We start from the raw sequence: 27,569 nt of genomic DNA on the forward strand, positions 1-27,569 counted from the left end.
GATGAGGCCCATGCATTCGCATGGGACACCTATGAACAAAGTTTGCATGGCAAGCCTTGGACTGCCAAACGTTCACATGCTGATGGCAGGAATCAGATGCAGGAGACTGAAACTATGAATGTTTCTGCTTTTGCTAAGGACAGTGGTTTGGGGCCAGTGTTGTGCTTGACAGAGCACGACATCAGCCTGCTCTCTGGCTGCTCCCGGGAGAAGTGGCTGACAGAAAGCACCCTCCAGACCACCAGCAATCTTGTGTTTCACAACATGCCACTGTCACTGGACTTTCCTTCTGGGAAAGCCTAGTCACTGACCTGGCCAGATTCCCTGTCCTCCCCAAAATCCTGGGGAGAAACGGGCAGAGTTCTGCGCCCTGCGCCCTCTTTAGCGTCCCTAACGTGCTCCCAATGCGCCCTACAGCCCTGGTCGGGCACAGCCCTGGTCGGGCTCATACCACTGGGGCCTCTGCCGAGGAAGAGCCCCGGAAGCCTAGGGCCAGGCCTATTGCACAGGCATCTTAGACCAGGCCATTCCGGGATTGCTGTGTTTCACGTCCTGCCCTTCAACACTCCTGGGAGGGCTTTCCCTGAGAACCCTCATGTCTCTCCCCTCCCAGGAGGCTGTGGTTCTATGCAAAATAGGGGGTGCACCACGGGCCGTCCCCTTTCCTCTCTCTCGCCAATATCTTTCACCAAAGCTGAGCCCTGCAGGTAAATGTATCTATCTGGCTGAGGGGCCAGGGAGGGCCTTTGCCTGCAGTCTTACAAGCCAGAGTGCAGAGAAGGCAGCAGCTCTGGGACCGGGACTCTGCTCAAAGACATATCTAACATGCCACAGTGGAGCTGAGATGGGCAAGACACGTGTCTCACAGGCTGGCAGCACACCAAGACAGTGGCAGGAAACTATGCTAACAAGGAAAGAGAAAAGTCACGTGTCTCGTGGCCTTCCCACCATTAGACAGTAGTCTGCGCAAGAAAACATCCAACAGTGACAGGACAACCAAGCAAATGACAAACGCCGTGCTGAATAAAGTCATCTTACATGACATTTCGTACAAAGGCCCAGATCATGGGGATGATCGCGCAGAAGCAGCAAGTATCAGAGCCACCGAACCTGAGGTGAGTTACACGAGGAGAAAGGGCGACATGGGGACAGGGGCTAGGGGCTCAGGGAACAGCTACCACAATGCAACCTCGGGTGTGGGGATGCCACTCATTGCGGGTACTGCCCTGGGATTTCCTTTTAGAAAGAATCGCTGGTTAAAGTGTAGTGCACAAAAAACCCAACTCCTCGATTACACTATTAGATAACATCCTTTAACTGCCCCACCCACCCTGTGTGAGTCTCACCCACTTCCCGCCTGCTCCCTCTAGTCTGAGAGTTGTATCTCCACAAAAAACACACAGTGGGGCTCAATGAGCTGCTCATGTCTGACATGGACACCTAAGCAGTGCTGGATTCACAACCTGAAAGCCTGCAAAGGAAAGTGTGCCCAGCAGAAGATAAGCTGCCTGGCAACTCAGAACCTTCTTCTAAGAGAAGTAAGACATGTCACAATGGAGTCTAAGCCTACCTGTCTTATGCCAGGACCTTAGAGCTGCAGGCAGGAGCACAAAGGTAAAAACATATATTGAGTCCCAACACGCTCACTGCGGTGGTTGGTCTCTGTGGCGCAATCGGTTAGCGCGTTCGGCTGTTAACCGAAAGGTTGTCGGTTCAAGCCCACCCAGGGACGTATGCTTTTGCCTACATCAAGTCCTGAATTAAAACACAGCTGTCTGGCTTTGCTCTTAGAGCTCTCGCTTTGCCTGCGTGACATGCTCTATCTCAACATTTCTATCTTCTCTCATCTCTTCACCTCTAGTCATTTCCACCAATAGGACTGGAAACGGGCCACCAAGCCTTCTACTTTAACCACAGGCGTACTGACGGCCAATAAAAAGCACAGAAGCATTTCTTGATCCGGGGCTGAGAACTGCATGCACAGAGACCTCGTGGCGAAACGGTAGCGCGTCTGACTCCAGATCAGAAGGTTGCGTATTCAAATCACGTCGGGGTCACTCTTTGACATTTTTTTCCCCACCAAGTCTATATCTCTGACTTCTAAAGCAAAGCCAAAAGAAGGGCGCTTTGCATTGGCCGGGAATCGAACCCGGGCCTCCCGCGTGGCAGGCGAGAATTCTACCACTGAACCACCAATGCTTCACTTACATAAGCTGAGCAGAGAGCCCTGCCGTAGACAGTAGTGATGAGGCCCATGCATTCGCATGGGACACCTATGAACAAAGTTTGCATGGCAAGCCTTGGACTGCCAAACGTTCACATGCTGATGGCAGGAATCAGATGCAGGAGACTGAAACTATGAATGTTTCTGCTTTTGCTAAGGACAGTGGTTTGGGGCCAGTGTTGTGCTTGACAGAGCACGACATCAGCCTGCTCTCTGGCTGCTCCCGGGAGAAGTGGCTGACAGAAAGCACCCTCCAGACCACCAGCAATCTTGTGTTTCACAACATGCCACTGTCACTGGACTTTCCTTCTGGGAAAGCCTAGTCACTGACCTGGCCAGATTCCCTGTCCTCCCCAAAATCCTGGGGAGAAACGGGCAGAGTTCTGCGCCCTGCGCCCTCTTTCGCGTCCCTAATGCGCTCCCAACGCGCCCTACAGCCCTGGTCGGGCACAGCCCTGGTCGGGCTCATACCACTGGGGCCTCTGCCGAGGAAGAGCCCCGGAAGCCTAGGGCCAGGCCTATTGCACAGGCATCTTAGACCAGGCCATTCCGGGATTGCTGTGTTTCACGTCCTGCCCTTCAACACTCCTGGGAGGGCTTTCCCTGAGAACCCTCATGTCTCTGCCCTCCCAGGAGGCTGTGGTTCTATGCAAAATAGGGGGTGCACCACGGGCCGTCCCCTTTCCTCTCTCTCGCCAATATCTTTCACCAAAGCTGAGCCCTGCAGGTAAATGTATCTATCTGGCTGAGGGGCCAGGGAGGGCCTTTGCCTGCAGTCTTACAAGCCAGAGTGCAGAGAAGGCAGCAGCTCTTGGACCGGGACTCACTCAAAGACATATCTAACATGCCACAGTGGAGCTGAGATGGGCAAGACACGTGTCTCACAGGCTGGCAGCACACCAAGACAGTGGCAGGAAACTATGCTAACAAGGAAAGAGAAAAGTCACGTGTCTCGTGGCCTTCCCACCATTAGACAGTAGTCTGCGCAAGAAAACATCCAACAGTGACAGGACAACCAAGCAAATGACAAACGCCGTGCTGAATAAAGTCATCTTACATGACATTTCGTACAAAGGCCTAGATCATGGGGATGATCGCGCAGCAGAAGCAGCAAGTATCAGAGCCACCGAACCTGGGGTGAGTTACACGAGGAGAAAGGGCGACATGGGGACAGGGGCTATGGGCTCAGAGAACAGCTACCACAATGCAACCTCGGGTGTGGGGATGCCACTCATTGCGGGTACTGCCCTGGGATTTCCTTTTAGAAAGAATCGCTGGTTAAAGTGAAGTGCACAAAAAACCCAACTCCTCGATTACACTATTAGATAACATCCTTTAACTGCCCCACCCACCCTGTGTGAGTCTCACCCACTTCCCGCCTGCTCCCTCTAGTCTGAGAGTTGTATCTTCACAAAAAACACACAGTGGGGCTCAATGAGCTGCTCATGTCTGACATGGACACCTAAGCAGTGCTGGATTCACAACCTGAAAGCCTGCAAAGGAAAGTGTGCCCGGCAGAAGATAAGCTGCCTGGCAACTCAGAACCTTCTTCTAAGAGAAGTAAGACATGTCACAATGGAGTCTAAGCCTACCTGTCTTATGCCAGGACCTTAGAGCTGCAGGCAGGAGCACAAAGGTAAAAACATATATTGAGTCCCAACACGCTCACTGCGGTGGTTGGTCTCTGTGGGGCAATCGGTTAGCACGTTCAGCTGTTAACCGAAAGGTTGGTGGTTCAAGCCCACCCAGGGACGTATGCTTTTGCCTACATCAAGTCCTGAATTAAAACACAGCTGTCTGGCTTTGCTCTTAGAGCTCTCGCTTTGCCTGCGTGACATGCTCTATCTCAACATTTCTATCTTCTCTCATCTCTTCACCTCTAGTCATTTCCACCAATAGGACTGGAAACGGGCCACCAAGCCTTCTACTTTAACCACAGGCGTACTGAGGGCCAATAAAAGGCACAGAAGCATTTCTTGATCCGGGGATGAGAACTGCATGCACAGGGACCTCGTGGCGCAACGGTAGCGCGTCTGACTCCAGATCAGAAGGTTGCGTGTTCAAATCACGTCGGGGTCACTCTTTGACATTTTTTTGCCCACCAAGTCTATATCTCTGACTTCTAAAGCAAAGCCAAAAGAAGGGCGCTTTGCATTGGCCGGGAATCGAACCCGGGCCTTCCGCGTGGCAGGCGAGAATTCTACCACTGAACCACCAATGCTTCACTTACATAGGCTGAGCAGAGTGCCCTGCCGTAGACAGTAGTGATGAGGCCCATGCATTCGCATGGGACACCTATGAACAAAGTTTGCATGGCAAGCCTTGGACTGCCAAACGTTCACATGCTGATGGCAGGAATCAGATGCAGGAGACTGAAACTATGAATGTTTCTGCTTTTGCTAAGGACAGTGGTTTGGGGCCAGTGTTGTGCTTGACAGAGCACGACATCAGCCTGCTCTCTGGCTGCTCCCGGGAGAAGTGGCTGACAGAAAGCACCCTCCAGACCACCAGCAATCTTGTGTTTCACAACATGCCACTGTCACTGGACTTTCCTTCTGGGAAAGCCTAGTCACTGACCTGGCCAGATTCCCTGTCCTCCCCAAAATCCTGGGGAGAAACGGGCAGAGTTCTGCGCCCTGCGCCCTCTTTCGCGTCCCTAATGCGCTCCCAACGCGCCCTACAGCCCTGGTCGGGCACAGCCCTGGTCGGGCTCATACCACTGGGGCCTCTGCCGAGGAAGAGCCCCGGAAGCCTAGGGCCAGGCCTATTGCACAGGCATCTTAGACCAGGCCATTCCGGGATTGCTGTGTTTCACGTCCTGCCCTTCAACACTCCTGGGAGGGCTTTCCCTGAGAACCCTCATGTCTCTCCCCTCCCAGGAGGCTGTGGTTCTATGCAAAATAGGGGGTGCACCACGGGCCGTCCCCTTTCCTCTCTCTCGCCAATATCTTTCACCAAAGCTGAGCCCTGCAGGTAAATGTATCTATCTGGCTGAGGGGCCAGGGAGGGCCTTTGCCTGCAGTCTTACAAGCCAGAGTGCAGAGAAGGCAGCAGCTCTGGGACCGGGACTCTGCTCAAAGACATATCTAACATGCCACAGTGGAGCTGAGATGGGCAAGACACGTGTCTCACAGGCTGGCAGCACACCAAGACAGTGGCAGGAAACTATGCTAACAAGGAAAGAGAAAAGTCACGTGTCTCGTGGCCTTCCCACCATTAGACAGTAGTCTGCGCAAGAAAACATCCAACAGTGACAGGACAACCAAGCAAATGACAAACGCCGTGCTGAATAAAGTCATCTTACATGACATTTCATACAAAGGCCCAGATCATGGGGATGATCGCGCAGCAGAAGCAGCAAGTATCAGAGCCACCGAACCTGGGGTGAGTTACACGAGGAGAAAGGGCGACATGGGGACAGGGGCTATGGGCTCAGGGAACAGCTACCACAATGCAACCTCGGGTGTGGGGATGCCACTCATTGCGGGTACTGCCCTGGGATTTCCTTTTAGAAAGAATCGCTGGTTAAAGTGTAGTGCACAAAAAACCCAACTCCTCGATTACACTATTAGATAACATCCTTTAACTGCCCCACCCACCCTGTGTGAGTCTCACCCACTTCCCGCCTGCTCCCTCTAGTCTGAGAGTTGTATCTCCACAAAAAACACACAGTGGGGCTCAATGAGCTGCTCATGTCTGACATGGACACCTAAGCAGTGCTGGATTCACAACCTGAAAGCCTGCAAAGGAAAGTGTGCCCGGCAGAAGATAAGCTGCCTGGCAACTCAGAACCTTCTTCTAAGAGAAGTAAGACATGTCACAATGGAGTCTAAGCCTACCTGTCTTATGCCAGGACCTTAGAGCTGCAGGCAGGAGCACAAAGGTAAAAACATATATTGAGTCCCAACACGCTCACTGCGGTGGTTGGTCTCTGTGGCGCAATCGGTTAGCGCGTTCGGCTGTTAACCGAAAGGTTGGTGGTTCAAGCCCAACCAGGGACGTATGCTTTTGCCTACATCAAGTCCTGAATTAAAACACAGCTGTCTGGCTTTGCTCTTAGAGCTCTCGCTTTGCCTGCGTGACATGCTCTATCTCAACATTTCTATCTTCTCTCATCTCTTCACCTCTAGTCATTTCCACCAATAGGACTGGAAACGGGCCACCAAGCCTTCTACTTTAACCACAGGCGTACTGAGGGCCAATAAAAGGCACAGAAGCATTTCTTGATCCGGGGCTGAGAACAGCATGCACAGGGACCTCATGGCGCAACGGTAGCGCGTCTACTCCAGAACAGAAGGTTGCGTGTTCAAATCACGTCGGGGTCACTCTTTGACATTTTTTTCCCCACCAAGTCTATATCTCTGACTTCTAAAGCAAAGCCAAAAGAAGGGCGCTTTGCATTGGCCGGGAATCGAACCCGGGCCTCCCGCGTGGCAGGCGAGAATTCTACCACTGAACCACCAATGCTTCACTTACATAAGCTGAGCAGAGAGCCCTGCCGTAGACAGTAGTGATGAGGCCCATGCATTCGCATGGGACACCTATGAACAAAGTTTGCATGGCAAGCCTTGGACTGCCAAACGTTCACATGCTGATGGCAGGAATCAGATGCAGGAGACTGAAACTATGAATGTTTCTGCTTTTGCTAAGGACAGTGGTTTGGGGCCAGTGTTGTGCTTGACAGAGCACGACATCAGCCTGCTCTCTGGCTGCTCCCGGGAGAAGTGGCTGACAGAAAGCACCCTCCAGACCACCAGCAATCTTGTGTTTCACAACATGCCACTGTCACTGGACTTTCCTTCTGGGAAAGCCTAGTCACTGACCTGGCCAGATTCCCTGTCCTCCCCAAAATCCTGGGGAGAAACGGGCAGAGTTCTGCGCCCTGCGCCCTCTTTCGCGTCCCTAACGCGCTCCCAACGCGCCCTACAGCCCTGGTCGGGCACAGCCCTGGTCGGGCTCATACCACTGGGGCCTCTGCCGAGGAAGAGCCCCGGAAGCCTAGGGCCAGGCCTATTGCACAGGCATCTTAGACCAGGCCATTCCGGGATTGCTGTGTTTCACGTCCTGCCCTTCAACACTCCTGGGAGGGCTTTCCCTGAGATCCCTCATGTCTCTGCCCTCCCAGGAGGCTGTGGTTCTATGCAAAATAGGGGGTGCACCACGGGCCGTCCCCTTTCCTCTCTCTCGCCAATATCTTTCACCAAAGCTGAGCCCTGCAGGTAAATGTATCTATCTGGCTGAGGGGCCAGGGAGGGCCTTTGCCTGCAGTCTTACAAGCCAGAGTGCAGAGAAGGCAGCAGCTCTGGGACCGGGACTCTGCTCAAAGACATATCTAACATGCCACAGTGGAGCTGAGATGGGCAAGACACGTGTCTCACAGGCAGGCAGCACAACAAGACAGTGGCAGGAAACTATGCTAACAAGGAAAGAGAAAAGTCACGTGTCTCGTGGCCTTCCCACCATTAGACAGTAGTCTGCTCAAGAAAACATCCAACAGTGACAGGACAACCAAGCAAATGACAAACGCTGTGCTGAATAAAGTCATCTTACATGACATTTCGTACAAAGGCCCAGATCATGGGGATGATCGCGCAGAAGCAGCAAGTATCAGAGCCACCGAACCTGAGGTGAGTTACACGAGGAGAAAGGGCGACATGGGGACAGGGGCTAGGGGCTCAGGGAACAGCTACCACAATGCAACCTCGGGTGTGGGGATGCCACTCATTGCGGGTACTGCCCTGGGATTTCCTTTTAGAAAGAATCGCTGGTTAAAGTGTAGTGCACAAAAAACCCAACTCCTCGATTACACTATTAGATAACATCCTTTAACTGCCCCACCCACCCTGTGTGAGTCTCACCCACTTCCCGCCTGCTCCCTCTAGTCTGAGAGTTGTATCTCCACAAAAAACACACAGTGGGGCTCAATGAGCTGCTCATGTCTGACATGGACACCTAAGCAGTGCTGGATTCACAACCTGAAAGCCTGCAAAGGAAAGTGTGCCCGGCAGAAGATAAGCTGCCTGGCAACTCAGAACCTTCTTCTAAGAGAAGTAAGACATGTCACAATGGAGTCTAAGCCTACCTGTCTTATGCCAGGACCTTAGAGCTGCAGGCAGGAGCACAAAGGTAAAAACATATATTGAGTCCCAACACGCTCACTGAGGTGGTTGGTCTCTGTGGCGCAATGGGTTAGCGCGTTCGGCTGTTAACCAAAAGGTTGGTGGTTCAAGCCCACCCAGGGACGTATGCTTTTGCCTACATCAAGTCCTGAATTAAAACACAGCTGTCTGGCTTTGCTCTTAGAGCTCTCGCTTTGCCTGAGTGACATGCTCTATCTCAACATTTCTATCTTCTCTCATCTCTTCACCTCTAGTCATTTCCACCAATAGGACTGGAAACGGGCCACCAAGCCTTCTACTTTAACCACAGGCGTACTGAGGGCCAATAAAAGGCACAGAAGCATTTCTTGATCCGGGGCTGAGAACTGCATGCATAGGGACCTCGTGGCGCAACGGAACCGCGTCTGACTCCAGATCAGAAGGTTGCGTGTTCAAATCACGTCGGGGTCACTCTTTGACATTTTTTTCCCCACCAAGTCTATATCTCTGACTTCTAAAGCAAAGCCAAAAGAAGGGCGCTTTGCATTGGCCGGGAATCGAACCCGGGCCTCCCGCGTGGCAGGCGAGAATTCTACCACTGAACCACCAATGCTTCACTTACATAGGCTGAGCAGAGAGCCCTGCCGTAGACAGTAGTGATGAGGCCCATGCATTCGCATGGGACACCTATGAACAAAGTTTGCATGGCAAGCCTTGGACTGCCAAACGTTCACATGCTGATGGCAGGAATCAGATGCAGGAGACTGAAACTATGAATGTTTCTGATTTTGCTAAGGACAGTGGTTTGTGGCCAGTGTTGTGCTTGACAGAGCACGACATCAGCCTGCTCTCTGGCTGCTCCCGGGAGAAGTGGCTGACAGAAAGCACCCTCCAGACCACCAGCAATCTTGTGTTTCACAACATGCCACTGTCACTGGACTTTCCTTCTGGGAAAGCCTAGTCACTGACCTGGCCAGATTCCCTGTCCTCCCCAAAATCCTGGGGAGAAACGGGCAGAGTTCTGCGCCCTGCGCCCTCTTTCGCGTCCCTAACGCGCTCCCAACGCGCCCTACAGCCCTGGTCGGGCACAGCCCTGGTCGGGCTCATACCACTGGGGCCTCTGCCGAGGAAGAGCCCCGGAAGCCTAGGGCCAGGCCTATTGCACAGGCATCTTAGACCAGGCCATTCCGGGATTGCTGTGTTTCACGTCCTGCCCTTCAACACTCCTGGGAGGGCTTTCCCTGAGAACCCTCATGTCTCTGCCCTCCCAGGAGGCTGTGGTTCTATGCAAAATAGGGGGTGCACCACGGGCCGTCCCCTTTCCTCTCTCTCGCCAATATCTTTCACCAAAGCTGAGCCCTGCAGGTAAATGTATCTATCTGGCTGAGGGGCCAGGGAGGGCCTTTGCCTGCAGTCTTACAAGCCAGAGTGCAGAGAAGGCAGCAGCTCTGGGACCGGGACTCTGCTCAAAGACATATCTAACATGCCACAGTGGAGCTGAGATGGGCAAGACACGTGTCTCACAGGCTGGCAGCACACCAAGACAGTGGCAGGAAACTATGCTAACAAGGAAAGAGAAAAGTCACGTGTCTCGTGGCCTTCCCACCATTAGACAGTAGTCTGCGCAAGAAAACATCCAACAGTGACAGGACAACCAAGCAAATGACAAACGCCGTGCTGAATAAAGTCATCTTACATGACATTTCGTACAAAGGCCCAGATCATGGGGATGATCGCGCAGCAGAAGCAGCAAGTATCAGAGCCACCGAACCTGGGGTGAGTTACACGAGGAGAAAGGGCGACATGGGGACAGGGGCTAGGGGCTCAGGGAACAGCTAACACAATGCAACCTCGGGTGTGGGGATGCCACTCATTGCGGGTACTGCCCTGGGATTTCCTTTTAGAAAGAATCGCTGGTTAAAGTGTAGTGCACAAAAAACCCAACTCCTCGATTACACTATTAGATAACATCCTTTAACTGCCACACCCACCCTGTGTGAGTCTCACCCACTTCCCGCCTGCTCCCTCTAGTCTGAGAGTTGTATCTCCACAAAAAACACACAGTGGGGCTCAATGAGCTGCTCATGTCTGACATGGACACCTAAGCAGTGCTGGATTCACAACCTGAAAGCCTGCAAAGGAAAGTGTGCCCGGCAGAAGATAAGCTGCCTGGCAACTCAGAACCTTCTTCTAAGAGAAGTAAGACATGTCACAATGGAGTCTAAGCCTACCTGTCTTATGCCAGGACCTTAGAGCTGCAGGCAGGAGCACAAAGGTAAAAACATATATTGAGTCCCAACACGCTTACTGCGGTGGTTGGTCTCTGTAGCGCAATCGGTTAGCGCGTTCGGCTGTTAACCTAAACGTTGGTGGTTCAAGCCCACCCAGGGACGTATGCTTTTGCCTACATCAAGTCCTGAATTAAAACACAGCTGTCTGGCTTTGCTCTTAGAGCTCTCGCTTTGCCTGCGTGACATGCTCTATCTCAACATTTCTATCTTCTCTCATCTCTTCACCTCTAGTCATTTCCACCAATAGGACTGGAAACGGGCCACCAAGCCTTCTACTTTAACCACAGGCGTACTGAGGGCCAATAAAAGGCACAGAAGCATTTCTTGATCCGGGGCTGAGAACTGCATGCAAAGGGACCTCGTGGCGCAACGGTAGCGCGTCTGACTCCAGATCAGAAGGTTGCGTGTTCAAATCACGTCAGGGTCACTCTTTGACATTTTTTTCCCCACCAAGTCTATATCTCTGACTTCTAAAGCAAAGCCAAAAGAAGGGCGCTTTGCATTGGCCGGGAATCGAACCCGGGCCTCCCGCGTGGCAGGCGATAATTCTACCACTGAACCACCAATGCTTCACTTACATAGGCTGAGCAGAGAGCCCTGCCGTAGACAGTAGTGATGAGGCCCATGCATTCGCATGGGACACCTATGAACAAAGTTTGCATGGCAAGCCTTGGACTGCCAAACGTTCACATGCTGATGGCAGGAATCAGATGCAGGAGACTGAAACTATGAATGTTTCTGCTTTTGCTAAGGACAGTGGTTTGGGGCCAGTGTTGTGCTTGACAGAGCACGACATCAGCCTGCTCTCTGGCTGCTCCCGGGAGAAGTGGCTGACAGAAAGCACCCTCCAGACCACCAGCAATCTTGTGTTTCACAACATGCCACTGTCACTGGACTTTCCTTCTGGGAAAGCCTAGTCACTGACCTGGCCAGATTCCCTGTCCTCCCCAAAATCCTGGGGAGAAACGGGCAGAGTTCTGCGCCCTGCTCCCTCTTTCGCGTCCCTGACACGCTCCCAACGCGCCCTACAGCCCTGGTCGGGCACAGCCCTGGTCGGGCTCATACCACTGGGGCCTCTGCCGAGGAAGAGCCCCGGAAGCCTAGGGCCAGACCTATTGCACAGGCATCTTAGACCAGGCCATTCCGGGATTGCTGTGTTTCACGTCCTGCCCTTCAACACTCCTGGGAGGGCTTTCCCTGAGAACCCTCATGTCTCTGCCCTCCCAAGAGGCTGTGGTTCTATGCAAAATAGGGGGTGCACCACGGGCCGTCCCCTTTCCTCTCTCTCGCCAATATCTTTCACCAAAGCTGAGCCCTGCAGGTAAATGTATCTATCTGGCTGAGGGGCCAGGGAGGGCCTTTGCCTGCAGTCTTACAAGCCAGAGTGCAGAGAAGGCAGCAGCTCTGGGACCGGGACTCTGCTCAAAGACATATCTAACATGCCACAGTGGAGCTGAGATGGGCAAGACACGTGTCTCACAGGCAGGCAGCCCAACAAGACAGTGGCAGGAAACTATGCTAACAAGGAAAGAGAAAAGTCACGTGTCTCGTGGCCTTCCCACCATTAGACAGTAGTCTGCGCAAGAAAACATCCAACAGTGACAGGACAACCAAGCAAATGACAAACGCTGTGCTGAATAAAGTCATCTTACATGACATTTCGTACAAAGGCCCAGATCATGGGGATGATCGCGCAGAAGCAGCAAGTATCAGAGCCACCGAACCTGAGGTGAGTTACACGAGGAGAAAGGGCGACATGGGGACAGGGGCTAGGGGCTCAGGGAACAGCTACCACAATGCAACCTCGGGTGTGGGGATGCCACTCATTGCGGGTACTGCCCTGGGATTTCCTTTTAGAAAGAATCGCTGGTTAAAGTGTAGTGCACAAAAAACCCAACTCCTCGATTACACTATTAGATAACATCCTTTAACTGCCCCACCCACCCTGTGTGAGTCTCACCCACTTCCCGCCTGCTCCCTCTAGTCTGAGAGTTGTATCTCCACAAAAAACACACAGTGGGGCTCAATGAGCTGCTCATGTCTGACATGGACACCTAAGCAGTGCTGGATTCACAACCTGAAAGCCTGCAAAGGAAAGTGTGCCCGGCAGAAGATAAGCTGCCTGGCAACTCAGAACCTTCTTCTAAGAGAAGTAAGACATGTCACAATGGAGTCTAAGCCTACCTGTCTTATGCCAGGACCTTAGAGCTGCAGGCAGGAGCACAAAGGTAAAAACATATATTGAGTCCCAACACGCTCACTGCGGTGGTTGGTCTCTGTGGCGCAATCGGTTAGTGCGTTCGGCTGTTAACCGAAAGGTTGGTGGTTCAAGCCCACCCAGGGACGTATGCTTTTGCCTACATCAAGTCCTGAATTAAAACACAGCTGTCTGGCTTTGCTCTTAGAGCTCTCGCTTTGCCTGAGTGACATGCTCTATCTCAACATTTCTATCTTCTCTCATCTCTTCACCTCTAGTCATTTCCACCAATAGGACTGGAAACGGGCCACCAAGCCTTCTACTTTAACCACAGGCGTACTGAGGGCCAATAAAAGGCACAGAAGCATTTCTTGATCCGGGGCTGAGAACTGCATGCATAGGGACCTCGTGGCGCAACGGTAGCGCGTCTGACTCCAGATCAGAAGGTTGCGTGTTCAAATCACGTCGGGGTCACTCTTTGACATTTTTTTCCCCACCAAGTCTATATCTCTGACTTCTAAAGCAAAGCCAAAAGAAGGGCGCTTTGCATTGGTCGGGAATCGAACCCGGGCCTCCCGCGTGGCAGGCGAGAATTCTACCACTGAACCACCAATGCTTCACTTACATAGGCTGAGCAGAGAGCCCTGCCGTAGACAGTAGTGATGAGGCCCATGCATTCGCATGGGACACCTATGAACAAAGTTTGCATGGCAAGCCTTGGACTGCCAAACGTTCACATGCTGATGGCAGGAATCAGATGCAGGAGACTGAAACTATGAATGTTTCTGCTTTTGCTAAGGACAGTGGTTTGGGGCCAGTGTTGTGCTTGACAGAGCACAACATCAGCCTGCTCTCTGGCTACTCCCGGGAGAAGTGGCTGACAGAAAGCACCCTCCAGACCACCAGCAATCTTGTGTTTCACAACATGCCACTGTCACTGGACTTTCCTTCTGGGAAAGCCTAGTCACTGACCTGGCCAGATTCCCTGTCCTCCCCAAAATCCTGGGGTGAAACGGGCAGAGTTCTGCACCCTGCGCCCTCTTTCGCGTCCCTAACGCGCTCCCAACGCGCCCTACAGCCCTGGTCGGGCACAGCCCTGGTCGGGCTCATACCACTGGGGCCTCTGCCGAGGAAGAGCCCCGGAAGCCTAGGGCCAGGCCTATTGCACAGGCATCTTAGACCAGGCCATTCCGGGATTGCTGTGTTTCACGTCCTGCCCTTCAACACTCCTGGGAGGGCTTTCCCTGAGAACCCTCATGTCTCTGCCCTCCCAGGCGGCTGTGGTTCTATGCAAAATAGGGGGTGCACCACGGGCCGTCCCCTTTCCTCTCTCTCGCCAATATCTTTCACCAAAGCTGAGCCCTGCAGGTAAATGTATCTATCTGGCTGAGGGGCCAGGGAGGGCCTTTGCCTGCAGTCTTACAAGCCAGAGTGCAGAGAAGGCAGCAGCTCTGGGACCGGGACTCTGCTCAAAGACATATCTAACATGCCACAGTGGAGCTGAGATGGGCAAGACACGTGTCTCACAGGCAGGCAGCACAACAAGACAGTGGCAGGAAACTATGCTAACAAGGAAAGAGAAAAGTCACGTGTCTCGTGGCCTTCCCACCATTAGACAGTAGTCTGCGCAAGAAAACATCCAACAGTGACAGGACAACCAAGCAAATGACAAACGCTGTGCTGAATAAAGTCATCTTACATGACATTTCGTACAAAGGCCCAGATCATGGGGATGATCGCGCAGAAGCAGCAAGTATCAGAGCCACCGAACCTGAGGTGAGTTACACGAGGAGAAAGGGCGACATGGGGACAGGGGCTCAGGGAACAGCTACCACAATGCAACCTCGGGTGTGGGGATGCCACTCATTGCGGGTACTGCCCTGGGATTTCCTTTTAGAAAGAATCGCTGGTTAAAGTGTAGTGCACAAAAAACCCAACTCCTCGATTACACTATTAGATAACATCCTTTAACTGCCCCACCCACCCTGTGTGAGTCTCACCCACTTCCCGCCTGCTCCCTCTAGTCTGAGAGTTGTATCTCCACAAAAAACACACAGTGGGGCTCAATGAGCTGCTCATGTCTGACATGGACACCTAAGCAGTGCTGGATTCACAACCTGAAAGCCTGGAAAGGAAAGTGTGCCCGGCAGAAGATAAGCTGCCTGGCAACTCAGAACCTTCTTCTAAGAGAAGTAAGACATGTCACAATGGAGTCTAAGCCTACCTGTCTTATGCCAGGACCTTAGAGCTGCAGGCAGGAGCACAAAGGTAAAAACATATATTGAGTCCCAACACGCTCACTGTGGTGGTTGGTCTCTGTGGCGCAATCGGTTAGCACGTTCGACTGTTAACCGAAAGGTTGGTGGTTCAAGCCCACCCAGGGACGTATGCTTTTGCCTACATCAAGTCCTGAATTAAAACACAGCTGTCTGGCTTTGCTCTTAGAGCTCTCGCTTTGCCTGCGTGACATGCTCTATCTCAACATTTCTATCTTCTCTCATCTCTTCACCTCTAGTCATTTCCACCAATAGGACTGGAAACGGGCCACCAAGCCTTCTACTTTAACCACAGGCGTACTGAGGGCCAATAAAAGGCATAGAAGCATTTCTTGATCCGGGGCTGAGAACTGCATGCACAGGGAACTTGTGGCGCAACGGTAGCGCGTCTGACTCCGGATCAGAAGGTTGCGTGTTCAAATCACGTCGGGGTCACTCTTTGACATTTTTTTCCCCACCAAGTCTATATCTCTGACTTCTAAAGCAAAGCCAAAAGAAGGGCGCTTTGCATTGGCCGGGAATCGAACCCGGGCCTCCCGCGTGGCAGGCGAGAATTCTACCACTGAACCACCAATGCTTCACTTACATAGGCTGAGCAGAGAGCCCTGCCGTAGACAGTAGTGATGAGGCCCATGCATTCGCATGGGACACCTATGAACAAAGTTTGCATGGCAAGCCTTGGACTGCCAAACGTTCACATGCTGATGGCAGGAATCAGATGCAGGAGACTGAAACTATGAATGTTTCTGCTTTTGCTAAGGACAGTGGTTTGGGGCCAGTGTTGTGCTTGACAGAGCACGACATCAGCCTGCTCTCTGGCTGCTCCCGGGAGAAGTGGCTGACAGAAAGCACCCTCCAGACCACCAGCAATCTTGTGTTTCACAACATGCCACTGTCACTGGACTTTCCTTCTGGGAAAGCCTAGTCACTGACCTGGCCAGATTCCCTGTCCTCCCCAAAATCCTGGGGAGAAACGGGCAGAGTTCTGCGCCCTGCGCCCTCTTTCGCGTCCCTAACGCGCTCCCAACGCGCCCTACAGCCCTGGTCGGGCTCATACCACTGGGGCCTCTGCCGAGGAAGAGCCCCGGAAGCCTAGGGCCAGGCCTATTGCACAGGCATCTTAGACCAGGCCATTCCGGGATTGCTGTGTTTCACGTCCTGCCCTTCAACACTCCTGGGAGGGCTTTCCCTGAGAACCCTCATGTCTCTGCCCTCCCAGGAGGCTGTGGTTCTATGCAAAATAGGGGGTGCACCACGGGCCGTCCCCTTTCCTCTCTCTCGCCAATATCTTTCACCAAAGCTGAGCCCTGCAGGTAAATGTATCTATCTGGCTGAGGGGCCAGGGAGGGCCTTTGCCTGCAGTCTTACAAGCCAGAGTGCAGAGAAGGCAGCAGCTCTGGGACCGGGACTCTGCTCAAAGACATATCTAACATGCCACAGTGGAGCTGAGATGGGCAAGACACGTGTCTCACAGGCAGGCAGCACAACAAGACAGTGGCAGGAAACTATGCTAACAAGGAAAGAGAAAAGTCACGTGTCTCGTGGCCTTCCCACCATTAGACAGTAGTCTGCGCAAGAAAACATCCAACAGTGACAGGACAACCAAGCAAATGACAAACGCTGTGCTGAATAAAGTCATCTTACATGACATTTCGTACAAAGGCCCAGATCATGGGGATGATCGCGCAGAAGCAGCAAGTATCAGAGCCACCGAACCTGAGGTGAGTTACACGAGGAGAAAGGGCGACATGGGGACAGGGGCTAGGGGCTCAGGGAACAGCTACCACAATGCAACCTCGGGTGTGGGGATGCCACTCATTGCGGGTACTGCCCTGGGATTTCCTTTTAGAAAGAATCGCTGGTTAAAGTGTAGTGCACAAAAAACCCAACTCCTCGATTACACTATTAGATAACATCCTTTAACTGCCCCACCCACCCTGTGTGAGTCTCACCCACTTCCCGCCTGCTCCCTCTAGTCTGAGAGTTGTATCTCCACAAAAAACACACAGTGGGGCTCAATGAGCTGCTCATGTCTGACATGGACACCTAAGCAGTGCTGGATTCACAACCTGAAAGCCTGCAAAGGAAAGTGTGCCCGGCAGAAGATAAGCTGCCTGGCAACTCAGAACCTTCTTCTAAGAGAAGTAAGACATGTCACAATGGAGTCTAAGCCTACCTATCTTATGCCAGGACCTTAGAGCTGCAGACAGGAGCACAAAGGTAAAAACATATATTGAGTCCCAACACGCTTACTGCGGTGGTTGGTCTCTGTGGCGCAATCGGTTAGCGCGTTCGGCTGTTAACCGAAAGGTTGGTGGTGCAAGCCCACCCAGGGACGTATGCTTTTGCCTACATCAAGTCCTGAATTAAAACACAGCTGTCTGGCTTTGCTCTTAGAGCTCTCGCTTTGCCTGCGTGACATGCTCTATCTCAACATTTCTATCTTCTCTCATCTCTTCACCTCTAGTCATTTCCACCAATAGGACTGGAAACGGGACACCAAGCCTTCTACTTTAACCACAGGCGTACTGAGGGCCAATAAAAGGCACAGAAGCATTTCTTGATCCGGGGCTGAAAACTGCATGCACAGGGACCTCGTGGCGCAACGGTAGCGCGTCTGACTCCAGATCAGAAGGTTGCGTGTTCAAATCACGTCGGGGTCACTCTTTGACATTTTTTTCCCCACCAAGTCTATATCTCTGACTTCTAAAGCAAAGCCAAAAGAAGGGCGCTTTGCATTGGCCGGGAATCGAACCCGGGGCTCCCGCGTGGCAGGCGATAATTCTACCACTGAACCACCAATGCTTCACTTACATAGGCTGAGCAGAGAGCCCTGCCGTAGACAGTAGTGATGAGGCCCATGCATTCGCATGGGACACCTATGAACAAAGTTTGCATGGCAAGCCTTGGACTGCCAAACGTTCACATGCTGATGGCAGGAATCAGATGCAGGAGACTGAAACTATGAATGTTTCTGCTTTTGCTAAGGACAGTGGTTTGGGGCCAGTGTTGTGCTTGACAGAGCACGACATCAGCCTGCTCTCTGGCTGCTCCCGGGAGAAGTGGCTGACAGAAAGCACCCTCCAGACCACCAGCAATCTTGTGTTTCACAACATGCCACTGTCACTGGACTTTCCTTCTGGGAAAGCCTAGTCACTGACCTGGCCAGATTCCCTGTCCTCCCCAAAATCCTGGGGAGAAACGGGCAGAGTTCTGCGCCCTGCGCCCTCTTTCGCGTCCCTGACACGCTCCCAACGCGCCCTACAGCCCTGGTCGGGCACAGCCCTGGTCGGGCTCATACCACTGGGGCCTCTGCCGAGGAAGAGCCCCGGAAGCCTAGGGCCAGACCTATTGCACAGGCATCTTAGACCAGGCCATTCCGGGATTGCTGTGTTTCACGTCCTGCCCTTCAACACTCCTGGGAGGGCTTTCCCTGAGAACCCTCATGTCTCTGCCCTCCCAGGAGGCTGTGGTTCTATGCAAAATAGGGGGTGCACCACGGGCCGTCCCCTTTCCTCTCTCTCGCCAATATCTTTCACCAAAGCTGAGCCCTGCAGGTAAATGTATCTATCTGGCTGAGGGGCCAGGGAGGGCCTTTGCCTGCAGTCTTACAAGCCAGAGTGCAGAGAAGGCAGCAGCTCTGGGACCGGGACTCTGCTCAAAGACATATCTAACATGCCACAGTGGAGCTGAGATGGGCAAGACACGTGTCTCACAGGCACAACAAGACAGTGGCAGGAAACTATGCTAACAAGGAAAGAGAAAAGTCACGTGTCTCGTGGCCTTCCCACCATTAGACAGTAGTCTGCGCAAGAAAACATCCAACAGTGACAGGACAACCAAGCAAATGACAAACGCCGTGCTGAATAAAGTCATCTTACATGACATTTCGTACAAAGGCCCAGATCATGGGGATGATCGCGCAGCAGAAGCAGCAAGTATCAGAGCCACCGAACCTGGGGTGAGTTACACGACGAGAAAGGGCGACATGGGGACAGGGGCTATGGGCTCAGGGAACAGCTACCACAATGCAACCTCGGGTGTGGGGATGCCACTCATTGCGGGTACTGCCCTGGGATTTCCTTTTAGAAAGAATCGCTGGTTAAAGTGTAGTGCACAAAAAACCCAACTCCTCGATTACACTATTAGATAACATCCTTTAACTGCCCCACCCACCCTGTGTGAGTCTCACCCACTTCCCGCCTGCTCCCTCTAGTCTGAGAGTTGTATCTCCACAAAAAACACACAGTGGGGCTCAATGAGCTGCTCATGTCTGACATGGACACCTAAGCAGTGCTGGATTCACAACCTGAAAGCCTGCAAAGGAAAGTGTGCCCGGCAGAAGATAAGCTGCCTGGCAACTCAGAACCTTCTTCTAAGAGAAGTAAGACATGTCACAATGGAGTCTAAGCCTACCTGTCTTATGCCAGGACCTTAGAGCTGCAGGCAGGAGCACAAAGGTAAAAACATATATTGAGTCCCAACAAGCTCACTGCGGTGGTTGGTCTCTGTGGCGCAATCGGTTAGCGCGTTTGGCTGTTAACCGAAAGGTTGGTGGTTCAAGCCCACCCAGGGACGTATGCTTTTGCCTACATCAAGTCCTGAATTAAAACACAGCTGTCTGGCTTTGCTCTTAGAGATCTCGCTTTGCCTGCGTGACATGCTCTATCTCAACATTTCTATCTTCTCTCATCTCTAGTCATTTCCACCAATAGGACTGGAAACGGGACACCAAGCCTTCTACTTTAACCACAGGCGTACTGAGGGCCAATAAAAGGCACAGAAGCATTTCTTGATCCGGGGCTGAGAACTGCATGCACAGGGACCTCGTGGCGCAACGGTAGCGCGTCTGACTCCAGATCAGAAGGTTGCGTGTTCAAATCACGTCGGGGTCACTCTTTGACATTTTTTTCCCCACCAAGTCTATATCTCTGACTTCTAAAGCAAAGCCAAAAGGAGGGCACTTTGCATTGGCCGGGAATCGAACATGGGCCTCCCGCGTGGCAGGCGAGAATTCTACCACTGAACCACCAATGCTTCACTTACATAGGCTGAGCAGAGAGCCCTGCCGTAGACAGTAGTGATGAGGCCCATGCATTCGCATGGGACACCTATGAACAAAGTTTGCATGGCAAGCCTTGGACTGCCAAACGTTCACATGCTGATGGCAGGAATCAGATGCAGGAGACTGAAACTATGAATGTTTCTGCTTTTGCTAAGGACAGTGGTTTGGGGCCAGTGTTGTGCTTGACAGAGCACGACATCAGCCTGCTCTCTGGCTGCTCCCGGGAGAAGTGGCTGACAGAAAGCACCCTCCAGACCACCAGCAATCTTGTGTTTCACAACATGCCACTGTCACTGGACTTTCCTTCTGGGAAAGCCTAGTCACTGACCTGGCCAGATTCCCTGTCCTCCCCAAAATCCTGGGGAGAAACGGGCAGAGTTCTGCGCCCTGCGCCCTCTTTCGCGTCCCTAACGCGCTCCCAACGCGCCCTACAGCCCTGGTCGGGCACAGCCCTGGTCGGGCTCATACCACTGGGGCCTCTGCCGAGGAAGAGCCCCGGAAGCCTAGGGCCAGGCCTATTGCACAGGCATCTTAGACCAGGCCATTCCGGGATTGCTGTGTTTCACGTCCTGCCCTTCAACACTCCTGGGAGGGCTTTCCCTGAGAACCCTCATGTCTCTGCCCTCCCAGGAGGCTGTGGTTCTATGCAAAATAGGGGGTGCACCACGGGCCGTCCCCTTTCCTCTCTCTCGCCAATATCTTTCACCAAAGCTGAGCCCTGCAGGTAAATGTATCTATCTGGCTGAGGGGCCAGGGAGGGCCTTTGCCTGCAGTCTTACAAGCCAGAGTGCAGAGAAGGCAGCAGCTCTGGGACCGGGACTCTGCTCAAAGACATATCTAACATGCCACAGTGGAGCTGAGATGGGCAAGACACGTGTCTCACAGGCAGGCAGCACAACAAGACAGTGGCAGGAAACTATGCTAACAAGGAAAGAGAAAAGTCACGTGTCTCGTGGCCTTCCCACCATTAGACAGTAGTCTGCGCAAGAAAACATCCAACAGTGACAGGACAACCAAGCAAATGACAAACGCTGTGCTGAATAAAGTCATCTTACATGACATTTCGTACAAAGGCCCAGATCATGGGGATGATCGCGCAGAAGCAGCAAGTATCAGAGCCACCGAACCTGAGGTGAGTTACACGAGGAGAAAGGGCGACATGGGGACAGGGGCTAGGGGCTCAGGGAACAGCTACCACAATGCAACCTCGGGTGTGGGGATGCCACTCATTGCGGGTACTGCCCTGGGATTTCCTTTTAGAAAGAATCGCTGGTTAAAGTGTAGTGCACAAAAAACCCAACTCCTCGATTACACTATTAGATAACATCCTTTAACTGCCCCACCCACCCTGTGTGAGTCTCACCCACTTCCCGCCTGCTCCCTCTAGTCTGAGAGTTGTATCTCCACAAAAAACACACAGTGGGGCTCAATGAGCTGCTCATGTCTGACATGGACACCTAAGCAGTGCTGGATTCACAACCTGAAAGCCTGCAAAGGAAAGTGTGCCGGCAGAAGATAAGCTGCCTGGCAACTCAGAACCTTCTTCTAAGAGAAGTAAGACATGTCACAATGGAGTCTAAGCCTACCTGTCTTATGCCAGGACCTTAGAGCTGCAGGCAGGAGCACAAAGGTAAAAACATATATTGAGTCCCAACACGCTCACTGCGGTGGTTGGTCTCTGTGGCGCAATCGGTTAGCGCGTTCGGCTGTTAACCGAAAGGTTGGGGGTTCAAGCCCACCCAGGGACGTATGCTTTTGCCTACATCAAGTCCTGAATTAAAACACAGCTGTCTGGCTTTGCTCTTAGAGCTCTCGCTTTGCCTGCGTGACATGCTCTATCTCAACATTTCTATCTTCTCTCATCTCTTCACCTCTAGTCATTTCCACCAATAGGACTGGAAACGGGCCACCAAGCCTTCTACTTTAACCACAGGCGTACTGAGGGCCAATAAAAGGCACAGAAGCATTTCTTGATCCGGGGCTGAGAACTGCATGCACAGGGACCTCGTGGCGCAACGGTAGCGCGTCTGACTCCAGATCAGAAGGGTGCGTGTTCAAATCACGTCGGGGTCACTCTTTGACATTTTTTTCCCCACCAAGTCTATATCTCTGACTTCTAAAGCAAAGCCAAAAGAAGGGCGCTTTGCATTGGCCGGGAATCGAACCCGGGCCTCCTGCGTGGCAGGCAAGAATTCTACCACTGAACCACCAATGCTTCACTTACATAGGCTGAGCAGAGAGCCCTGCCGTAGACAGTAGTGATGAGGCCCATGCATTCGCACCTATGAACAAAGTTTGCATGGCAAGCCTTGGACTGCCAAACGTTCACATGCTGATGGCAGGAATCAGATGCAGGAGACTGAAACTATGAATGTTTCTGCTTTTGCTAAGGACAGTGGTTTGGGGCCAGTGTTGTGCTTGACAGAGCACGACATCAGCCTGCTCTCTGGCTGCTCCCGGGAGAAGTGGCTGACAGAAAGCACCCTCCAGACCACCAGCAATCTTGTGTTTCACAACATGCCACTGTCACTGGACTTTCCTTCTGGGAAAGCCTAGTCACTGACCTGGCCAGATTCCCTGTCCTCCCCAAAATCCTGGGGAGAAACGGGCAGAGTTCTGCGCCCTGCGCCCTCTTTCGCGTCCCTAACGCGCTCCCAACGCGCCCTACAGCCCTGGTCGGGCACAGCCCTGGTCGGGCTCATACCACTGGGGCCTCTGCCGAGGAAGAGCCCCGGAAGCCTAGGGCCAGGCCTATTGCACAGGCATCTTAGACCAGGCCATTCCGGGATTGCTGTGTTTCACGTCCTGCCCTTCAACACTCCTGGGAGGGCTTTCCCTGAGATCCCTCATGTCTCTGCCCTCCCAGGAGGCTGTGGTTCTATGCAAAATAGGGGGTGCACCACGGGCCGTCCCCTTTCCTCTCTCTCGCCAATATCTTTCACCAAAGCTGAGCCCTGCAGGTAAATGTATCTATCTGGCTGAGGGGCCAGGGAGGGCCTTTGCCTGCAGTCTTACAAGCCAGAGTGCAGAGAAGGCAGCAGCTCTGGGACCGGGACTCTGCTCAAAGACATATCTAACATGCCACAGTGGAGCTGAGATGGGCAAGACACGTGTCTCACAGGCACAACAAGACAGTGGCAGGAAACTATGCTAACAAGGAAAGAGAAAAGTCACGTGTCTCGTGGCCTTCCCACCATTAGACAGTAGTCTGCGCAAGAAAACATCCAACAGTGACAGGACAACCAAGCAAATGACAAACGCTGTGCTGAATAAAGTCATCTTACATGACATTTCGTACAAAGGCCCAGATCATGGGGATGATCGCGCAGAAGCAGCAAGTATCAGAGCCACCGAACCTGAGGTGAGTTACACGAGGAGAAAGGGCGACATGGGGACAGGGGCTAGGGGCTCAGGGAACAGCTACCACAATGCAACCTCGGGTGTGGGGATGCCACTCATTGCGGGTACTGCCCTGGGATTTCCTTTTAGAAAGAATCGCTGGTTAAAGTGTAGTGCACAAAAAACCCAACTCCTCGATTACACTATTAGATAACATCCTTTAACTGCCCCACCCACCCTGTGTGAGTCTCACCCACTTCCCGCCTGCTCCCTCTAGTCTGAGAGTTGTATCTCCACAAAAAACACACAGTGGGGCTCAATGAGCTGCTCATGTCTGACATGGACACCTAAGCAGTGCTGGATTCACAACCTGAAAGCCTGCAAAGGAAAGTGTGCCCGGCAGAAGATAAGCTGCCTGGCAACTCAGAACCTTCTTCTAAGAGAAGTAAGACATGTCACAATGGAGTCTAAGCCTACCTATCTTATGCCAGGACCTTAGAGCTGCAGACAGGAGCACAAAGGTAAAAACATATATTGAGTCCCAACACGCTTACTGCGGTGGTTGGTCTCTGTGGCGCAATCGGTTAGCGCGTTCGGCTGTTAACCGAAAGGTTGGTGGTGCAAGCCCACCCAGGGACGTATGCTTTTGCCTACATCAAGTCCTGAATTAAAACACAGCTGTCTGGCTTTGCTCTTAGAGCTCTCGCTTTGCCTGCGTGACATGCTCTATCTCAACATTTCTATCTTCTCTCATCTCTTCACCTCTAGTCATTTCCACCAATAGGACTGGAAACGGGACACCAAGCCTTCTACTTTAACCACAGGCGTACTGAGGGCCAATAAAAGGCACAGAAGCATTTCTTGATCCGGGGCTGAAAACTGCATGCACAGGGACCTCGTGGCGCAACGGTAGCGCGTCTGACTCCAGATCAGAAGGTTGCGTGTTCAAATCACGTCGGGGTCACTCTTTGACATTTTTTTCCCCACCAAGTCTATATCTCTGACTTCTAAAGCAAAGCCAAAAGAAGGGCGCTTTGCATTGGCCGGGAATCGAACCCGGGGCTCCCGCGTGGCAGGCGATAATTCTACCACTGAACCACCAATGCTTCACTTACATAGGCTGAGCAGAGAGCCCTGCCGTAGACAGTAGTGATGAGGCCCATGCATTCGCATGGGACACCTATGAACAAAGTTTGCATGGCAAGCCTTGGACTGCCAAACGTTCACATGCTGATGGCAGGAATCAGATGCAGGAGACTGAAACTATGAATGTTTCTGCTTTTGCTAAGGACAGTGGTTTGGGGCCAGTGTTGTGCTTGACAGAGCACGACATCAGCCTGCTCTCTGGCTGCTCCCGGGAGAAGTGGCTGACAGAAAGCACCCTCCAGACCACCAGCAATCTTGTGTTTCACAACATGCCACTGTCACTGGACTTTCCTTCTGGGAAAGCCTAGTCACTGACCTGGCCAGATTCCCTGTCCTCCCCAAAATCCTGGGGAGAAACGGGCAGAGTTCTGCGCCCTGCGCCCTCTTTCGCGTCCCTGACACGCTCCCAACGCGCCCTACAGCCCTGGTCGGGCACAGCCCTGGTCGGGCTCATACCACTGGGGCCTCTGCCGAGGAAGAGCCCCGGAAGCCTAGGGCCAGACCTATTGCACAGGCATCTTAGACCAGGCCATTCCGGGATTGCTGTGTTTCACGTCCTGCCCTTCAACACTCCTGGGAGGGCTTTCCCTGAGAACCCTCATGTCTCTGCCCTCCCAGGAGGCTGTGGTTCTATGCAAAATAGGGGGTGCACCACGGGCCGTCCCCTTTCCTCTCTCTCGCCAATATCTTTCACCAAAGCTGAGCCCTGCAGGTAAATGTATCTATCTGGCTGAGGGGCCAGGGAGGGCCTTTGCCTGCAGTCTTACAAGCCAGAGTGCAGAGAAGGCAGCAGCTCTGGGACCGGGACTCTGCTCAAAGACATATCTAACATGCCACAGTGGAGCTGAGATGGGCAAGACACGTGTCTCACAGGCACAACAAGACAGTGGCAGGAAACTATGCTAACAAGGAAAGAGAAAAGTCACGTGTCTCGTGGCCTTCCCACCATTAGACAGTAGTCTGCGCAAGAAAACATCCAACAGTGACAGGACAACCAAGCAAATGACAAACGCCGTGCTGAATAAAGTCATCTTACATGACATTTCGTACAAAGGCCCAGATCATGGGGATGATCGCGCAGCAGAAGCAGCAAGTATCAGAGCCACCGAACCTGGGGTGAGTTACACGACGAGAAAGGGCGACATGGGGACAGGGGCTATGGGCTCAGGGAACAGCTACCACAATGCAACCTCGGGTGTGGGGATGCCACTCATTGCGGGTACTGCCCTGGGATTTCCTTTTAGAAAGAATCGCTGGTTAAAGTGTAGTGCACAAAAAACCCAACTCCTCGATTACACTATTAGATAACATCCTTTAACTGCCCCACCCACCCTGTGTGAGTCTCACCCACTTCCCGCCTGCTCCCTCTAGTCTGAGAGTTGTATCTCCACAAAAAACACACAGTGGGGCTCAATGAGCTGCTCATGTCTGACATGGACACCTAAGCAGTGCTGGATTCACAACCTGAAAGCCTGCAAAGGAAAGTGTGCCCGGCAGAAGATAAGCTGCCTGGCAACTCAGAACCTTCTTCTAAGAGAAGTAAGACATGTCACAATGGAGTCTAAGCCTACCTGTCTTATGCCAGGACCTTAGAGCTGCAGGCAGGAGCACAAAGGTAAAAACATATATTGAGTCCCAACAAGCTCACTGCGGTGGTTGGTCTCTGTGGCGCAATCGGTTAGCGCGTTTGGCTGTTAACCGAAAGGTTGGTGGTTCAAGCCCACCCAGGGACGTATGCTTTTGCCTACATCAAGTCCTGAATTAAAACACAGCTGTCTGGCTTTGCTCTTAGAGATCTCGCTTTGCCTGCGTGACATGCTCTATCTCAACATTTCTATCTTCTCTCATCTCTAGTCATTTCCACCAATAGGACTGGAAACGGGACACCAAGCCTTCTACTTTAACCACAGGCGTACTGAGGGCCAATAAAAGGCACAGAAGCATTTCTTGATCCGGGGCTGAGAACTGCATGCACAGGGACCTCGTGGCGCAACGGTAGCGCGTCTGACTCCAGATCAGAAGGTTGCGTGTTCAAATCACGTCGGGGTCACTCTTTGACATTTTTTTCCCCACCAAGTCTATATCTCTGACTTCTAAAGCAAAGCCAAAAGGAGGGCACTTTGCATTGGCCGGGAATCGAACATGGGCCTCCCGCGTGGCAGGCGAGAATTCTACCACTGAACCACCAATGCTTCACTTACATAGGCTGAGCAGAGAGCCCTGCCGTAGACAGTAGTGATGAGGCCCATGCATTCGCATGGGACACCTATGAACAAAGTTTGCATGGCAAGCCTTGGACTGCCAAACGTTCACATGCTGATGGCAGGAATCAGATGCAGGAGACTGAAACTATGAATGTTTCTGCTTTTGCTAAGGACAGTGGTTTGGGGCCAGTGTTGTGCTTGACAGAGCACGACATCAGCCTGCTCTCTGGCTGCTCCCGGGAGAAGTGGCTGACAGAAAGCACCCTCCAGACCACCAGCAATCTTGTGTTTCACAACATGCCACTGTCACTGGACTTTCCTTCTGGGAAAGCCTAGTCACTGACCTGGCCAGATTCCCTGTCCTCCCCAAAATCCTGGGGAGAAACGGGCAGAGTTCTGCGCCCTGCGCCCTCTTTCGCGTCCCTAACGCGCTCCCAACGCGCCCTACAGCCCTGGTCGGGCACAGCCCTGGTCGGGCTCATACCACTGGGGCCTCTGCCGAGGAAGAGCCCCGGAAGCCTAGGGCCAGGCCTATTGCACAGGCATCTTAGACCAGGCCATTCCGGGATTGCTGTGTTTCACGTCCTGCCCTTCAACACTCCTGGGAGGGCTTTCCCTGAGAACCCTCATGTCTCTGCCCTCCCAGGAGGCTGTGGTTCTATGCAAAATAGGGGGTGCACCACGGGCCGTCCCCTTTCCTCTCTCTCGCCAATATCTTTCACCAAAGCT

At 52.7% G+C, this 27,569-nt stretch overlaps 13 non-coding genes across 13 annotated transcripts; 8 read left to right on the forward strand and 5 right to left on the reverse strand.

Moving 5' to 3' along the window:
* Nucleotides 1–2,128: 2,128 nt before the first annotated feature.
* On the reverse strand, nucleotides 2,129–2,199 carry TRNAG-GCC (transfer RNA glycine (anticodon GCC)). Its single transcript has one exon. It is a non-coding gene; the product is annotated as a tRNA-Gly (tRNA).
* A 2,032-nt stretch (nucleotides 2,200–4,231) lies between these two features.
* Nucleotides 4,232–4,303, forward strand: TRNAW-CCA (transfer RNA tryptophan (anticodon CCA)). The gene has a single exon. It is a non-coding gene; the product is annotated as a tRNA-Trp (tRNA).
* A 2,317-nt stretch (nucleotides 4,304–6,620) lies between these two features.
* On the reverse strand, nucleotides 6,621–6,691 carry TRNAG-GCC (transfer RNA glycine (anticodon GCC)). The gene has a single exon. It is a non-coding gene; the product is annotated as a tRNA-Gly (tRNA).
* Nucleotides 6,692–8,864: 2,173 nt separating this feature from the next.
* TRNAG-GCC (transfer RNA glycine (anticodon GCC)) lies at nucleotides 8,865–8,935 on the reverse strand. Its single transcript has one exon. It is a non-coding gene; the product is annotated as a tRNA-Gly (tRNA).
* A 4,277-nt stretch (nucleotides 8,936–13,212) lies between these two features.
* On the forward strand, nucleotides 13,213–13,284 carry TRNAW-CCA (transfer RNA tryptophan (anticodon CCA)). Its single transcript has one exon. It is a non-coding gene; the product is annotated as a tRNA-Trp (tRNA).
* Nucleotides 13,285–15,449: 2,165 nt separating this feature from the next.
* TRNAR-CCG (transfer RNA arginine (anticodon CCG)) lies at nucleotides 15,450–15,521 on the forward strand. Its single transcript has one exon. It is a non-coding gene; the product is annotated as a tRNA-Arg (tRNA).
* A 71-nt stretch (nucleotides 15,522–15,592) lies between these two features.
* TRNAG-GCC (transfer RNA glycine (anticodon GCC)) lies at nucleotides 15,593–15,663 on the reverse strand. The gene has a single exon. It is a non-coding gene; the product is annotated as a tRNA-Gly (tRNA).
* A 2,014-nt stretch (nucleotides 15,664–17,677) lies between these two features.
* Nucleotides 17,678–17,749, forward strand: TRNAW-CCA (transfer RNA tryptophan (anticodon CCA)). The gene has a single exon. It is a non-coding gene; the product is annotated as a tRNA-Trp (tRNA).
* Nucleotides 17,750–19,909: 2,160 nt separating this feature from the next.
* TRNAW-CCA (transfer RNA tryptophan (anticodon CCA)) lies at nucleotides 19,910–19,981 on the forward strand. The gene has a single exon. It is a non-coding gene; the product is annotated as a tRNA-Trp (tRNA).
* A 2,171-nt stretch (nucleotides 19,982–22,152) lies between these two features.
* TRNAW-CCA (transfer RNA tryptophan (anticodon CCA)) lies at nucleotides 22,153–22,224 on the forward strand. The gene has a single exon. It is a non-coding gene; the product is annotated as a tRNA-Trp (tRNA).
* A 71-nt stretch (nucleotides 22,225–22,295) lies between these two features.
* Nucleotides 22,296–22,366, reverse strand: TRNAG-GCC (transfer RNA glycine (anticodon GCC)). The gene has a single exon. It is a non-coding gene; the product is annotated as a tRNA-Gly (tRNA).
* A 2,016-nt stretch (nucleotides 22,367–24,382) lies between these two features.
* Nucleotides 24,383–24,454, forward strand: TRNAW-CCA (transfer RNA tryptophan (anticodon CCA)). Its single transcript has one exon. It is a non-coding gene; the product is annotated as a tRNA-Trp (tRNA).
* A 2,160-nt stretch (nucleotides 24,455–26,614) lies between these two features.
* On the forward strand, nucleotides 26,615–26,686 carry TRNAW-CCA (transfer RNA tryptophan (anticodon CCA)). The gene has a single exon. It is a non-coding gene; the product is annotated as a tRNA-Trp (tRNA).
* The last annotated feature ends 883 nt before the right edge of the window (nucleotides 26,687–27,569 follow it).

This window comes from Pleurodeles waltl, chromosome 4_1 (assembly GCF_031143425.1).
Source record: "Pleurodeles waltl isolate 20211129_DDA chromosome 4_1, aPleWal1.hap1.20221129, whole genome shotgun sequence".
In the NCBI taxonomy this organism is placed as follows: Eukaryota; Metazoa; Chordata; class Amphibia; order Caudata; family Salamandridae; genus Pleurodeles; species Pleurodeles waltl.